Source organism: Triturus cristatus, chromosome 6, assembly GCF_964204655.1.
Source record: "Triturus cristatus chromosome 6, aTriCri1.1, whole genome shotgun sequence".
NCBI classification, from domain to species: domain Eukaryota; kingdom Metazoa; phylum Chordata; class Amphibia; order Caudata; family Salamandridae; genus Triturus; species Triturus cristatus.
In genome coordinates this window covers 1,325,126,153-1,325,141,796 of record NC_140589.1, presented here as the reverse complement: position 1 = coordinate 1,325,141,796, position 15,644 = coordinate 1,325,126,153, and positions in this window count along the sequence as shown.

Sequence of the window (15,644 nt, the reverse complement as noted above, 5' to 3'; positions counted from 1 at the left end):
TAGACAAAGTTTGTAACCTCTAAGTATGTAGAGAAGCAGGAACTTCAAAGCAGTATTAAAATCCTTTAAACTTCAGTGAGAGGTCTTTGAACTGCACAAGTCATTACCACTTGTTCCTTTATTGCTTCAGCTGGGCACACAAACACATTTCACTACAACGAAGTATTTTGCAGGCTTGTACTAAAAAACCTCTACTCTGCTACAGAATAATTGGTTTAAGAATAGAAATATTTAATGGGCAATATAGGTTCACTTCATGCACTAAGGGGAGGCTAACCCCACAGCATATGCATCTGTGGGCACTCTCAAGCTGAAATGAACACTTCAGTCTTTTTTTCATATGCACTGTTTAACATCAGTGTTTAACATGCTGATAAACAGTCCGAGTTTGCATAAATATTAAAGGTGTGAATGCAGCATGATACAACAATTTGCCTAAGATCACACCATTAAGTCTGCTTAGTCTAATAGAGAAAACCTTGATTACATCCTGCTTCATAAGTCAATAGTTATGCCAGAATTTTTAGCTAGAAACAATTATGGCACTTGGTACATTCCCAGACTGTAGAATTACAGACTATTACCAAATTCATTGCGCATAGGGCAATTACTGGTTGGTGGACATTCCAAACTTTATTTTCTCTCATGATTGAATGGCCAGTAGAAGAGCAGAATGTCACATTTTTCATGACACTCAAGACCAGGGAAAGCAAGCGAAGAGGAGTGGCAGAGGTAAGAAATGGCACCCCAGGGGATGTAACTGCTTTCACTAGTGTCCCCGAATTTATGGTATAATCTGACTGTAAAGTGGATGATATATCCTATTTTTGGAAAATGTTGTTGTGGGAACTCTCTTTCAGGGAGGCTGTTTTATGTGCTTTAACTGCTCATTGAAATGAACCTTTTTCAGTGTCCTTACAGGCAGCTAGCGGTGTCAACGGAGGAAGCGGGTAGTGGCATCACATGAAAAGGTTTGGGCACCTGCTATCTGATAGAGACTTCTGACTGCAGATTCCTTTACTTTGAATTTCCCAGGTGTCGGGCTGGATCTGGAAATGTTTGCTCAAGCAATAACCCTTGCACGCACCGTGGGGTGGCTCCATACGGCTCCGCGTGACGTTGTCGGCGTAAGTAACGTCGGTTCTGACGACGTGGTCACCTATATAGGCATCACCCAGGCACGCGATCGTCAGTTCTTTTCTTTCCACGCAAGTGATTCGCTGACCCAGGAAGAGCTACACCTCTGTCGCTTTTTGACAGGCCTTTTTTCAACTTTTTGTAGACTTCAAAAAAGAAATTCTGCATTGTGTGCCTGGATGTCTTCGAGGAAGACAGGGTTCAACCCATGCAGTGCCTGACACCGCATGATGTCGGTTACCAACCCCCACCTCATCTGTCTCTGGTGTCTCTGGTGTCTTGAGCATGACCACGATTCAAAGTTGTGCTCTGACTGTCAGGCTATGGGTCCAAAGCCCTTGCGTCCAAGCAGACTTCATCTTCACCTCGACTGTCGTCCGTCCGGCGAACGATGTAAGGAACACCGACTCTCCATGCATGGTTCTGCAGAGCCGGAGCCAAGGTCGACTTTGTGCCTCCCTTCCTTTCCGGGAGCCGGAGCGACCCCCGCTTTGAGTGGGCCGACCCCTCTGGTGACCCCTCGGGTTCCACGGGGTCAGAAGGGGTCCCACTGGATTCGACCCCGTCGACTCTGGCCATGACACCAGTGGAGCCTCAAGGATCCGGGATGACGTCGGTCATGCCAGTGCGACCTCCCCTGGCGTCGGACCTGGAGTCAGTGCCTTTGGTGCTGCCAGTGCCCACCGGCGTTGCCAGCCCCATACTTATCCCCGACACGGAGCCAGAACGGTATCGCTCAACTCTGATTCCGATGCCGATTGGACCCAAGGGTTCTATGTTGTCGCCTGAACACTTTGAAGATGTTTTAGGCATGGGACGGGTTATTGAACCCCTTTGGAACACCAGGATGTTTCTGCAGAGCAGATAGACTGGTATAGGGAATTTGGGGAGGCCAGTGGACCGGACTCTTCCCCAGATACTGGCATGTTCTCTCCACCAACTGTGGCAACAGAGGTGGGGGCATCTTATGCCATGGTGGTTAAGAGGGCAGCCAAGGTCTTCGGACTAGAGTTGCCATCCGTGCAGGTCAGGACTAATCTCCTGAATGAAGTGCTTCAACCTGAGGCTTCCACCTCTGAACCCCTTTTGCCCTTCAATGAGGCACTAACTGATGTCCTTCTAGGCATGTGGTCCAAGACTAGCACAGGGTCTCCTGCGTATAGGACAATTGCACGCCGCCATCGCCCAGCTCCACGTGACCCAAAGTTCCTCAGCCAGCACCGAACCCCTGAAAGCTTGGTGGTGCAGGCGCTTCTACATCCCAGGGCTCGTTCTCTTCCTCCCCTCTGGATAGGGAATCCGAGAGGCTGGATTCAATTGGAAAGATGTTTTCTTCCTCCTACCTGACATTGCGGTCAGTGAATACTGCATGCTATTGGGAGGTTTCTCCCACTCCCTCTGGGAGACGGTTGCGCAAGTGCTGCCACAAGCCCCAGAGGAAGCACGGCCTGTGCTCTCTCAGACGGTTAAAGACGGGAGAGATGAAGCAAAATTCACCATAAGGTGTGGCCTTGGCACGACTGATTCGCTGGGCAGATCGATTTCTTAGACAGTGGCCTTGAGGCGTCACGCCTGGCTTAGGGCAACTGGCTTCTCAGGCGATGTCCAGGCAAATTTGATGGACATGCCCTTTGATGGATCCTGTCTTTTTGGCAAGAAGGCAGACTCGACCCTAGTGAGGTTCAAGGACTCTGGAGCTACGCTAGATCCCTGGGCCTCTCTGCTGCACCTCATGTCTAGTCTAGCTTTTGCCTCTTTCGTGGCAAAGGAAGGGATTTCCAGCCGCGTCGGCCCTATCCCAGCCACTGTCCTGTGCAGACTTCCCAAGTTGTGGGAGGGGGTGGACACAGTTCATTCCGACCAAGGAATGGGATCCAGAAGTCCTCGGCCACCCTGCCTTCCGCAGCCGCAGCCTCCAAGCACTCTTAGTCTGACTCTGCAAGAACACACCACTCCAGTTGTTCCGCTGGAGGTCCATATCATTCAGGAGGGCTATTCTGTGCCTTTACTTTCTTTTCCTTCTTTCATTCTACCAAATAAAGAACGGCTGGCAGAGGATCATTTAAAATTTCTCCCAAGAGGAAGTTACAGCTCTCTGGGCTAAGGGAGCTATAGAGAGGGTCTCGGATTCAGAAGTAGGCAGTGGCTGTTATTCCAGCTACTTTCTGATTCTGAAGAACAAAGGGTTGCAGCCCATCTTAGATCTTCGGACTGTCAGTCTCTTCCTCAAGAAGGAGAAGTTCAAGATGCTTACTCTAGCTCAGGTATTGTCTGCCCTAGACCAAGAAGACTGGATGGTACTGTTGGAACTGCAAGATTCGTATTTCCACATAATAACATAAATAACATTTGTATTTGTAAAGCGCACGTTCACCCAGAGGTATCTTGTCACTGAATAACAGATGTTTATTGTTACCCAACTTAATGGCACTCATTTTATCAACCTCAGCTGGATGAAAGGCTGAGTGGACCCGCCGGGATTTGAACCTGTGACCATGAGGTCGAATACAGGCCACTGTAATAGACATATTAGTCCACCGAGTCACATCCCCTACCTGCCAGGCCACAGGTGTTACCTGCGGTTCAAGGTAGGCCACAAGCACTTTCAGTTTACCGTGCTCCCCTTTGGCCTTACCTGTGCCACTCGGGTGTTCACTAAGGTGATGGCGGTAGTCGCAGCTTGTCTGCGCAGGTTAGGGGTGTCAGTCTTCCCCTTCCTCAACAACTGGCTGTTAAAGGCGTCCTCGGCTCAGGCTGTCGTCTCTGACCTTCAGACTACGACGGACCTCCTGCATTCACGGGGGTTCTCTATAAACGTGTCAAAGTCACACCTGACTCCTTCTCAGATGCTCCCTTTCATCGGAGCTGTTCTGGACTGTGAGAAGCTGTCCTGGTCTATGTTGTACACTTATTTAAGTGGACACCCTGCACCAGTCCAGACAACCCTTATGGTGGGAGGTCTTAGACAGCCACAGAAAGCTCTCAAAGTGGTAGCTGTGGAGAGCAGCCTTCAGGCATAGTCCAGAAGGTATAAAGCAGCTTGTTTTACCAAAATGCAAATATTTTATGTATATATTAAGCGAAAATGTACCACACAAGGTATATTAAAAAATATGTATTTATTATATAATACTCTCTAACATGTTTAGATATCTCCTACCTGGAGATAAACATAATGCACACAATACTTTGCATAGAAATACAGTAAATAGCTTAGAATACACAGTTGACCCGGGGGGCGGGGGGCAGGCCATATACAAAAAAATTGGTCTAAGAACCAAGACATGGGCCAAGACAATGTCGGGAGGATGTGGAAATGCTGGGGACCCAAGAAACCACCCAAGATGAGTGATTGGGAACCCCACGGAGAGCGTGTATAGTGTGGGAACACGACCGTGTGCTCCGTACAAATCAACGTGTAAGTCGCGGTTGGAGTTTTAAAGAAAGAAGACCCTTCCCAGTGGGCCCTAGAGACACCCTGTGGAAAACAGAAGGTTGGAGAGCCACCCCACCCGTGGATACCCTAGTACCTACATTACCTACACCAGGGAAGCCGGGTGCATAGGTGTGACGTGATGTCGAAAACCGCCATCAAACCCAATGGAGGACTTCTGGAAAGTGCCGCTGCTGAAGAAGAGGAAAGTGTCCGGTGGAATCCGAAGGTGGATTCTAGTTGAGAGGTACCTGACAGCAGAGGGGACAGAGTCCATGTCACTCAGTTTGACCAGGAGATCTGGAAGACGAATGCCCACCAATGTTGGGACTTGCAGGAGAGTTGATGACGACCTTGACTCTGCAGCTGTGAGGACCAGACGACGCTGAGGACGACCAGGAGCCGTGCACGAGCTGTCCCACGTCAGATGTCGTGTCCTGAGGGTTGGTGTCCGGCAGGAGCACCAACAAGCCTTGGCAAATGCAAGCCACGCAGAAGTCGAAGAAGGTGCAATGTCGGGACCAGCAAGGTCCAGGAGACTCACCACAAGCAGGGGAGTCAGGGCAGGCCCGAGCAATCAGGGGAGTCCATAAGAAACAAAGGTGACCCTCAAATGGACTCACAGGCCGGAGGCACTGGAGTCGCGAGAGGACCTCAAGCAGCTCTCAAAAAAATTTCGGGTAACCCTGCAGAAGGATCCTACCTTCCTACATGGACACAGTGCAGTTTTGGCGAATCCTCATGAGCAGCGAGTCCAGGATATTCAGGTTATGATTCTGATGTTTCAGCCTCTATCCTGGATTTCGGAGAGACTGACTCTGAGGCTGTTGAGCCTCATGGCCTCCTGCATCCTGTTGGTAAAGCATGCCAGATGGCGTAGGCGGGCTCTGCAGTGGGACCTGAAGTTCTAGTGGCACAGCATTGGAGAAATCTAACTGACGTGGTCCAGATCTCGGAAGGAACTGCAAGAGATCTGCAGTAGTGTTTGACAAACCACGATTGGGTCAACGACAGCCCCTCTCCCTTCCTGAGCCATAGCTCACAGTAGTGACAGATACATCACTTCTGGGATGGGTCGGCCATCTGGGAGAGGTGGAGATCAGGGGACACTGGTCTCCGGCGGAGTCGGGGCTCCACATCAATTTGTTGGAGCTTCAAGCGATTCAATTGGCATTGAAGACTTTTCTTCCCTCTGTCAAGGGGAATTTAGTGCAGGTGCTCACGGACAACACCACCGCCATGTGGTACTGCAACAAGCAGGGGGTGGGGTCATGGCCTCTTTGTTCAGAGGCCCAGCGTCTCTGGGCATGGCTGGAACAACAAGGCATAACCTTGGTGGTTCAACACCTGGCAGGGTCTCTAAACGCCAGGGTGGACAAACTCAGCCATCGATCGATGCCTAGCGGATCACAAATGGTGCCTCCAGTCAGGGGTGGCCCAAGGTATCTTTCAGCAGTGGGGAGAACGTTGGTTAGATTTGTTCGCCTCTGAAGAGTCCTTATGGGTCCTGTTGAAAAGCTTAGGATCCTTACTATGTGCTTGCATAGTGATCGGATTATCCCCTTGGCTGACTGCAAAACCTGGGGGATGGTGTTTGCCTCAGTGTATAAACGTTGTGATGGCACTCCCTCGAAGAGCGTTCTCTCGAGTGTTCTCAAACAAGTACAGAACAAACATGGGGCTGGTCCTGCCCTGGATTTGTCGATGAAGTTGATGAGCATTTTTCCGGTAGTCTCCGAAGCAATTCTTTCTAATATTAAAGGAAAAGCAGCGACCTTGATGGTTCGTCAACGCCTTTTGGCGGTGGCTGACATTGACTGGGAACGTAAGTTGCTGATTATTATTGGTGACGTTTATACGTCATTAGGTCGCAATAACTTATTAACTAACCTTCTAATCAGTCGCAAGGTAAGCCCCCTCCTGAGAAGCAGGGTCATCCTGTCTTTCCTAAAAAAGACATGGGACAAATCTGAGCAGCAGGAGAAGCCTAGATCTGATCGTACGCTTCTGAACGTAGATATGATTTACGTGGTCGCTCCAAAATTAAAACTCCTGAGAGGTTTCAGGTTCCTGATCCTTGTTCTCCTCGTTCCATTCAGGAATTGTCTGATCAACAGTATGACCGAGGATGATGGCAAGATTGCAGACAGGGCGAGTCCTTGCAACCCAAGCCGGAGACGCAGCGCTCTTTTGACGTGAAAATTGAGAGAGGAACCACCTCCATATAGAGCCCCGTTACAGAAGAAGAAAGTTGCCGCTTTGGCAGCAAAGTATGTCCCAGAGGGTGAGAACCCTCCTCCTGGACAGGAGCTGGGTGGTGACTCTCCTCAACAGCGCGGCAGAAGTTACTGTAGTGCGCCAGACACTCTGCCAGTTTCTGGAGGTGAAAGCAACTGACACCTTTGTAACTGTTGAAACCGATGACACCCGCGTAGCTCCACCTGAGGGACTTTACCAAGTAAAACTTCAAATGGAAGGAGACATTGGTCGCACCATAGATGCTATTTTTTGAGACAACTTTATGTCTTCTTATGACAATTTGTTGTCGGAGGTCGATTGGCCTCCCCCTTTTGTTCTTGCATGTCCTCAGGGCAAGGAAGTGATTATACATTTCTTTTCGCAATCCGTCCCTTATGAAACTAAGCCTGCCTAAGCTTCTGAGTGGACACTTGCTCAACCAGGCTGGTTGCAATAAGGACTATCCTTCGCATGTTGTTCCCATACATTCTACTCCTCAGCCGCATCCTTAATATCCGATTAAGCGTGATGGTAAGGCGTCCGTCAAAGAAATTCCTACCCAATTAGAATATCAGGGTATGATTGAACCCTGTGTCACTGCGATGAATAATCCTCTTTTTCCTATCTTGAAACCTGATGTTTCTTATCGCATAGTTTTGGATTATAGACATTTGAATAGTCATTCTCGTACTTTTGTGGTGCACAACATGCATAATACAGTTTTAATAAACAATATCGTACGTAAATTGTTCAAAACTACACTTGATATTTTAAATGGATGTTTCTGTCATAATCTGGCTTCTGAGAGGCGGGATTTGTCCACGTTCAGCGCCCTAGGCTCCCAGAAGTGATAGACGAGACTGGCCATGGGGAATAAGAATAGCCCCTGGGTTTTTGAGGCACGTATAGTCTCTTTTGTATGATATTGAGCCTGACGCTTTCTCTTATGTCGATGTCATTTACGTTACTGGTGATGAATTGAATCCCCATATCGCGTAAGTGGATCGCATCATTGCGCAATTCGCTGCTCTGGGCTACAAATAAAATTTTGCCAAATCGCATATTGCATTTCTGGCTATTCTTTTTCTTGCTTATGAATTAACTAATGAAGGTCGAGGTCTAACTCCCCATTTCTTGGAGAAGTGTGCTCAATTGCAACCTACATCTGCAGTCTCAGCTAGGATATTTAAATTTTTGCAGAACTTATATTCCTGACTATTCTCAGCGTATCAATTCTCTTTATGCCTTGATGCACCCTTCCTTTTCTACACTTCCTGAACATACCCCAGTGTTGCGTTCTTTACTGTCGGATTTGCTTGCTATGCAATACTTGCAGACTTGGTTAAATACCACCAATTTGGTCGTACAGATTTTGCCTGGTGCATTCGGCTTCACTTATGTGACATTTATTGAGGGTGACACTGTTCTAATCGCTTATAAGCTCATCTGTACACTCCTGCGGAATTGCATTTTTCTTTTACGGAATTTTTTTGACTGCTGTGCAAATGGCTATTCTAAAAGAATGCCCTCTTTCTCAAGGTAAATACATTTTTGTCACTTCTCCTGTGCCCGCCATAGAGGCAGTCACAAAAACCAGTGTTCCTAATTCTAAAGCTCTGCATCCTCGTTGGATTCAATGGGCATCGTCTTTGCATTGGCTGATTCAACTTTGTATTTTTTTTATTTTTTTTTATTTTTTTTAAAAACCTTTATTTCTTCAAGAATCTGGACACAGCTATTCAGCCGACAACCCGGAGGTTCGGCAGCTTCGATAGGAGAGTACAAAGAATCGTCCACAGTACATTGAAGGAGCAGTGAGAAGGTTCCATTTTTAATAATTACAAACACACAACAAACCCCAGCAAGGCAACAACACTGAATGCCCACGGTGATAGCCCCTCAGGGGGAGCCGGACCCCAATCATCTAACAGTCACAGTACTATGATAAGAGGAAAAAAGGGGGAAAAGCAGAGGCCCAAGAAGTCAATTAACCATCACATCTGCATACTGAGCTGGAAAGAAGGTCAAGAAGAAAGCTGTTCTTCGGGGGGATCCAGATCAGGGGCAAGACATATTCCCCCCCTGTATTGGTTCCACCGCCCCCAGATGGCATGCCACTTCCGAGGGCGGCCTCTGGCACAATATACTGTCTTCTCCCTGAGCATACTCCAGTCCATATTTTCTTTCCACGCAGTTAATGTGGGGGGCCCCCCGGAACCCCACAAGCGCGCGATGTCCCTCTTAGCAACCATGTTACCCAGGGTCACCCACTGGGTCTGTGCCTCATCATGGTCAGTGGGCCCCCAGACATTCAGGAGACAACACCGCGCTTCCGGCTGCATAGCAACGCCCGTCACCTCCCCCATCACCGCATGAACTCGCCTCCAAAATTCCGTGATGACACCACATTCCCAGATGATATGTAGGAAAGTACCCACCATACCGCATCCCCTCCTACATAGACCTTCCTCAGAGAATCCCATATGAACCAGTCGCGGCCCCGTCACATACACTCGATGCAGGATCTTGAGCTGCACCAGCCTCAGACGCGACAGGATCGCAACCTCCTTAGGAGAGGAAACAGCAGACTGCCAGTCCTCATCATCCAACTCGAGTCCGTCCCTAGTCCACTGGTCCCGCAGCCCCAGTAGCATATCAGCCCGAACATTTATCAGTTTCTTGTAGATGAGCGAGATCGTGCTCTCCGGCATATGGCCATCAAGGATCCGGTCCTCCAAAGGCGAGGACTCAGGCACCTTCTCACCCTCCACGAGGACTGACCGCAGGGCATGACGCACCTGAACATATCGGAAAAACTCAGACGCCCCCAACTCATACTCCTTCTGCAACTCTTCAAAGGACTTCACCCTACCCTTAATCAGCATATCTCCAACCCTGGAGATGCCGATCAAGTCCCATTTATCAAACCCTTTCGTATGCCAAAGCCTACCCAACCTTTCAGATTCAAACAACGGGGCAGCTAGGGTGAGCCTATCCTTCCAGCCCAGAGAGTCAGTCGCCATCTTCCATACACGCACCGCCACCCCGGTGGGCCCCGTGAGGGACGAGTCGAGGGACCGCGAGTACAACGCCCTAAGATAGTTCCCACCGCGCAACAACCATCTGTCCATGGCATAACAAGGGCTGAGGGCCGGGCCATAGAAACCGTGGTTAATCGCGGACAACTGGGTGGCCCAGTAATAGCGTCGGATGTCTGGAAGCGCGATACCCCCGTCATACCATGGAAGCGTCAATTTAGCAATCGCTATCCGCGGCCGCCCATCCCACAACAACTTCCGTTGGAGGCTTTCGACCTCCCGAAAGTACTTGGCCGGCACCCAATCTAGAGTATTTTGCAATGCGTAGAGGAACCGAGGAAGGGACATCATTTTGAACAAGGCAGCGCGCCCGACTAGGGAGAGCGGCAGCCTCCGCCAGCCCTCAACATCCCGCCGCAGGCGCGCCAGGGGGGGGAGCAGGTTTCTCTCATACCGCAAAGCGGGGTCCATGGAGATAAAGATCCCCAGATACACGAAGCCCTGCTGAGCAATCTGGATCGAACAAGTTCGCGGGACCGGCGGAACCTCACCACTCAGGACGTATAAATACGATTTACTCCAGTTGATGACGAGACCCGAATTCCTACCGAAGGATGTAAGAACGTCACAGACCACTATGAGTGAGTTCTTAGGCTAGGCAAGATACAACAAGATGTCATCAGCATATAGCGAAATGCGGTCCTCATGTTCGGGCGACCACCGAAGGCCACGTATATCCGGATGCCAGCGTATCCACGCCGCCAGCGGTTCAAGAGCAAGGGCGAACAACAGAGGCGACAGGGGGCAGCCCTGCCGAGTCCCCCTCCCAAGCCGGAACGGAGTCGATGCCCGGCCATTTACCACCACACTCGCAAGGGGTCCCTCATACAGCAACCTCACCCAGCTCACAAAACCAGGGCCAAAGCCGAACTTGGCTAGCACAGCCCACAAATATTCCCATTCCACCGTATCGAAGGCCATCGTGGCATCAAGAGACGCCACAATAGCCGGTTCTCGCAGCGTGCCAGCCCTGGCGATCACCCCATGAAGACGCCGAAGGTTCAACGCGGTGTTGCGATGCGGAATAAAACCGGATTGATCAGGGTGAATCAAGTCTCCAAGTACCCTGACCAATCGGCCCGCCAGGATTTTAGCCAGGATCTTCGGCTCGGCGTTGAGGAGTGATATGGGCCTATATGAGGCACACTTATCTCGGGGTTTACCATCTTTATGTATCACAACAATTGTCGCCAGCCTCTGGTCCAACGGGAGGGTCCCACTCCCCCGCGCCTCCACGAACATGGCGCGCAGGTGAGGGGCTACCCTATCCGGGAACAGTTTATACAGGTCAATCGGCAAGCCATTCGGGCCCGAGGCCTTGTCCGAGTTCAGCGCGCGGATAGCTCCCGCCACCTCATCGATCGTTAAGTCTCCATCAAGATCATCTCTATCTACATCAGAAAGACAGGGCAGAGCGATATCCCGCAAGAGGTCACGCGAGTCCTCGGGCGGCCTATCCGACACTGAGGCATAAACCTTACGGAAATAGTCCGAGAAACACTGGACAATCCCCTCAGGTTCCACAATCACCTCTCCCCCCTCTCCCGTCAACTCCGGCACTACTCTATTAACCCGTTCTTTTTTATCCAGCCAAGCTAGGAGCTTCCCGGCCTTGTCACCAACATCATACAGGCGGCCCTGCTGTTCCCTACTGAGGGTCTTAGCGGCATTTGTAACAAGGTCCTTATACTCGGCTTGCTTCAAGCTCAGCTCATGCAGTGAGGCCGCTGTTACCTCCTCCTCTAGCGCTCCCTCCAAAGCCACGATCTCCTCCTCCACCTGCATAACCTCGCCATCTCTCCGCCGCTTGGCCGCCACTACAAGTGAGAGGGCCTCCCCTCGCAGCACGGTCTTAAATGCTTCCCAGAGCGACACTGCCGAGTCCACGGACCCCTGATTATCCCTGAAATTTTTTTTAACTGTCTTCACCAGTGCGCTGCGCATCTTGGAATCTCGAAAGTACCAGGGGTTAATAGGAGCCACCCTTCCCCCTCCCTCTCGGCCGACATCCAGCCTGACCCACACTGGCGAATGGTCCGATATGCCACGCGCCATGTACCTGGCCTCAGACACCAAAGGGGCGTGCACAGCCAAAGTGAGCAGATAGTCAATCCTAGAAAGGCTACCATGCGCCCCGGAGTGGAAGGTGTATTGACGCTGTGTGGGGTGTCGGAGCCTCCAGCAGTCTATCAGGCCGAGTGTGTCTAGGAAGTCTGGAAGCCATTTCTGAGCCCCCCTTGTGTCTCTGGGCGGGTACCTATCCAGCAGCCCAGAGCCGACAGCATTGAAGTCCCCCCCTACCACTAACATACCCCCCGGGAGATCCAGCAAGGCCCTACCCAGATCTACAAACGTGGAGGCCTGCAGGGCTGGAGGGACATAAACCGAAACTAAAACCAAAGTTCTACCTTCCCACCTCCCCGCCACCGCCACAAACCTCCCCCTATCGTCAACAACGGTGGAGTCCACCTCAAATGGTAGCGAGGCCCTGACTAGGATACCCACACCCCTAGACCCGGAGGAAAATCCCGAATGAGCTATGAATTTATAACCCTTCCTATTAAGAGCATAGCACGTGTTACCTATAAGGTGTGTCTCCTGCAGTAGGGCAACATCTGGCAGTGACCGTTTCAAGTGTTGCAAAACTATCCCGCGCTTAATGCGATCCCCCAAACCATTAACATTCCAGCTAATAACACTTAAACCTCTACCCACCATCCCCAAACACAAAGAGGCCCCCCCCCCCCCGAAGAGCCACCATGGGACAATACCGAAGATGATCACTACGCCTTGCAGAAACAGACCCCCCAACAACAACCCCAAAACCCCAACCATCCCCCCCACCCTGCACCCCTGCTGCAGCTTACAAAGCCCCCCCAACTTGCAGTGTGCCTGTCGCCCTACCAAACCCAAAATCTACAAAAAGCACCCTAAGGGAGGAAAGAGCTCCCCTCGTCCTCCCGCAACCCTCCGCATTTACTGCACTCTAATCAAGTCATCAAAGAAAGTCAAATCGAGTCAGACCGGCTCCGAAAAATCAGCCTTGCCCATCCCGGCCACTGTCCCCATCCGCGGCAGTGTCCTCTCCCGTCCGCCGCCGGGGCAAAGCGTCCAGCCATTCATCGGCCATGACAGGAGACTCAAAGAAGAATGTCCGATCTTCGTACACCACACGTAGTCTGGCAGGGAAGAGCATGGCATACTTCAGATCCCTCTCCCGAAGTCGCCTCTTCACCCCCAGAAAGCCCTGTCTCTGCCTCTGCACCTGCTGGGTGAAGTCCGGATAGAAATTCAGCGACGCGTTCTGGAAGGGGACCGGGCCCGTCACCCTCGATGCTTGCAGGATAGCGTCCCGATCTCGAAAATGAAAGAGCCGAGCGACAATCGGCCTCGGTGGGGCTCCCACCCTGGGCCTCCCACCCGGCACTCTATGGGCCCTTTCAACCGCAAAGAACTTCCCAAGACCCTTAGGCTGCAGATGGTTAAGCACCAAGTCCTCGACGAGCAGGTCAACCGAAGCCTCATCCGAGGACTCCGGGACCCCGATAACGCGCACGTTGTTGCGCCTGGCCCGGCTCTCAAAGTCCTCCAGCCGGCGGGCGGCGAGATCACTCTCGGTCCTCAGCTTACGAACCTCGGTCTGCAGTTCCGTGACATCATCGGCGAGGCCCGTGGTCTTGAGGTCCAGGGTTTTAACCCGTTCATTCGTTTTGCCCAAGTCCGCACGGATCAGGTTAACATCCACCAAGATGGCATCCACCTTATGCGCCAGGGCATCGAACTGTCTCCCAATCGAAGTCTGCATCCCTTCGAGCGCGCCCATGACATCCTGCAGCGAGAGCTCCGGGGCCAAGGGCGAGGCCTCCTTCTGGGTATCCGGCGACTGGCTCGACCCACTCGGTGATCCCTTCTGCAGAGCATAGCGGTCCATATTATTGACTTGAGTATAGGCTCCCCGCCTGGTAGACTTAGGCTTCAGCCGATCCACCTCTGCTTTGCCCGACATGGTTGGTACCAAGGAGGTCGGTTCAGATAAGACGGCCCTCTCTCAACGAGAGGAATCAGGAGTAATCAGTTCTGCAATGGGCCGCCAGAGTAGCATGTAGAGCGTCCAAAGGATAATAAAGCCACCAAGAGCTCTCCAGGGGCAGGGCAGACAAAGGGAGAGAAAGCGAAAGTGAAAGGACGGGGACCTCCATCCGACAGTTCACACCTCGCCTGGCCGTTGTTGTTCAACTAGAAGTCGGGCATCCTGCCAACTCTAGCCCCTGGCATCCCTCGGAGATAGGCCGCAATCTTCCGCCATGCATAACTCCGGTTCCCGGTGGGCGATCCGATCGCGGGTAGCACCAATCGCCTCCCTGACAAGTCATCTACACGATGCCATGCATACAGACAGGATTAGAGACAGGATAGTCGACGGAGGGCGCGAGGGTCTCGGGAGCTCAGAGCTCACGCGGCCATCTTGGTCAAGCGCTAGGCTCCTCCTACTTCAACTTTGTATTTGATCCTTCCTTGCAAACGCAAGAGTTTCATTTGTAGGAACATGTTCACCCTCTACTTTCTTATGTACTTCCCCTTGACCAATACCAATGTATTATTTACACTTACGGTTCGGCTTAACCTGCCTTTGGTTCTAAAAAGGCTTACTCCGCGGCTTGAGCTTGTGTCGTAGGTTCAATTGAAGTTGGAATTTTCCACTCTACCTTGGTTCATGCCCAGTCCATTGGGGACTGCACTACCCAGCTGACTGAATTGAGGGCTCTCCTTTTAGCTCTCGAGTATGCTGATCCTGAATTACCCAACTTAAAAATCAGGCATAAGATTAAGGCTTCCCTATAGGTCTGAGGGCAGTTATGTTGTGGAGTGGATGAACCATCACTTAAAGGAATCTTTAACAGCTAGGGTATTAGGTACGGGCCGTGGCTGGTTTACTGATCTTTATGAGGGTCAACATGCTCTCAATGACCTCACTCGAAGATCTCTGGGTGGGCGGACCCCGTACAAAATGCTCTTTGGCATCAAGATGTTTGTTCCAGACCTTGATGGTCTAGACGTTGTGGTGGCTTTCACAACCTCTGACGTAGATAACCACGTGCTGTCTTACAGGATCTACAAAATCATCTGGCTGAAACCCATTTGCTTTTGACTCAGCCTTCTGATGCAGAGGCTCTGATTCCTGTTTCGGGCTGCCTTCCTAAAGTTGGTGATCTGGTTTGTGAAAAGGTGGCAATCAAGCAAGAATACGGTTCCTCCTACCGTGCTCTTGTTCCTGTGCTCGGTCTTCAGTGTACCCGAACTGTGATTTTACCTCCACTTCCTGGATACGATTGATTGAACATATCAAGTTACACCATTTGGCTAATACTCAATAGTATGCCTCGGGGTGTCCCAAGACGGGATATTCCTTTACAGCCTGTGAGCTCCGTTTCTACTGATTCTCCCCGGCTGCCAGAAGGGGATGTCGAGTCTTCAGTTGACCTGGTACCTGGTTTACTGTCTTCACACTCCATTATGGAATTTGTCTATTCTGACCCACCCCTCGAGGCCCCTACAGGGGTGCAAACTTCAAGTCTACATCCTGAATCCCAGCCTCCGTTATTCCAGCTGAGTTCTTCTGTTTACCATATCGATCAAGATAATTTTTCTTCAGATTGTTCTTCATATCTTCTGTTTTAACCCACCACCAGCGCAGAATTTTGTTTTTATCTCCCAGTTGAAACACGCTTATCTGGTTT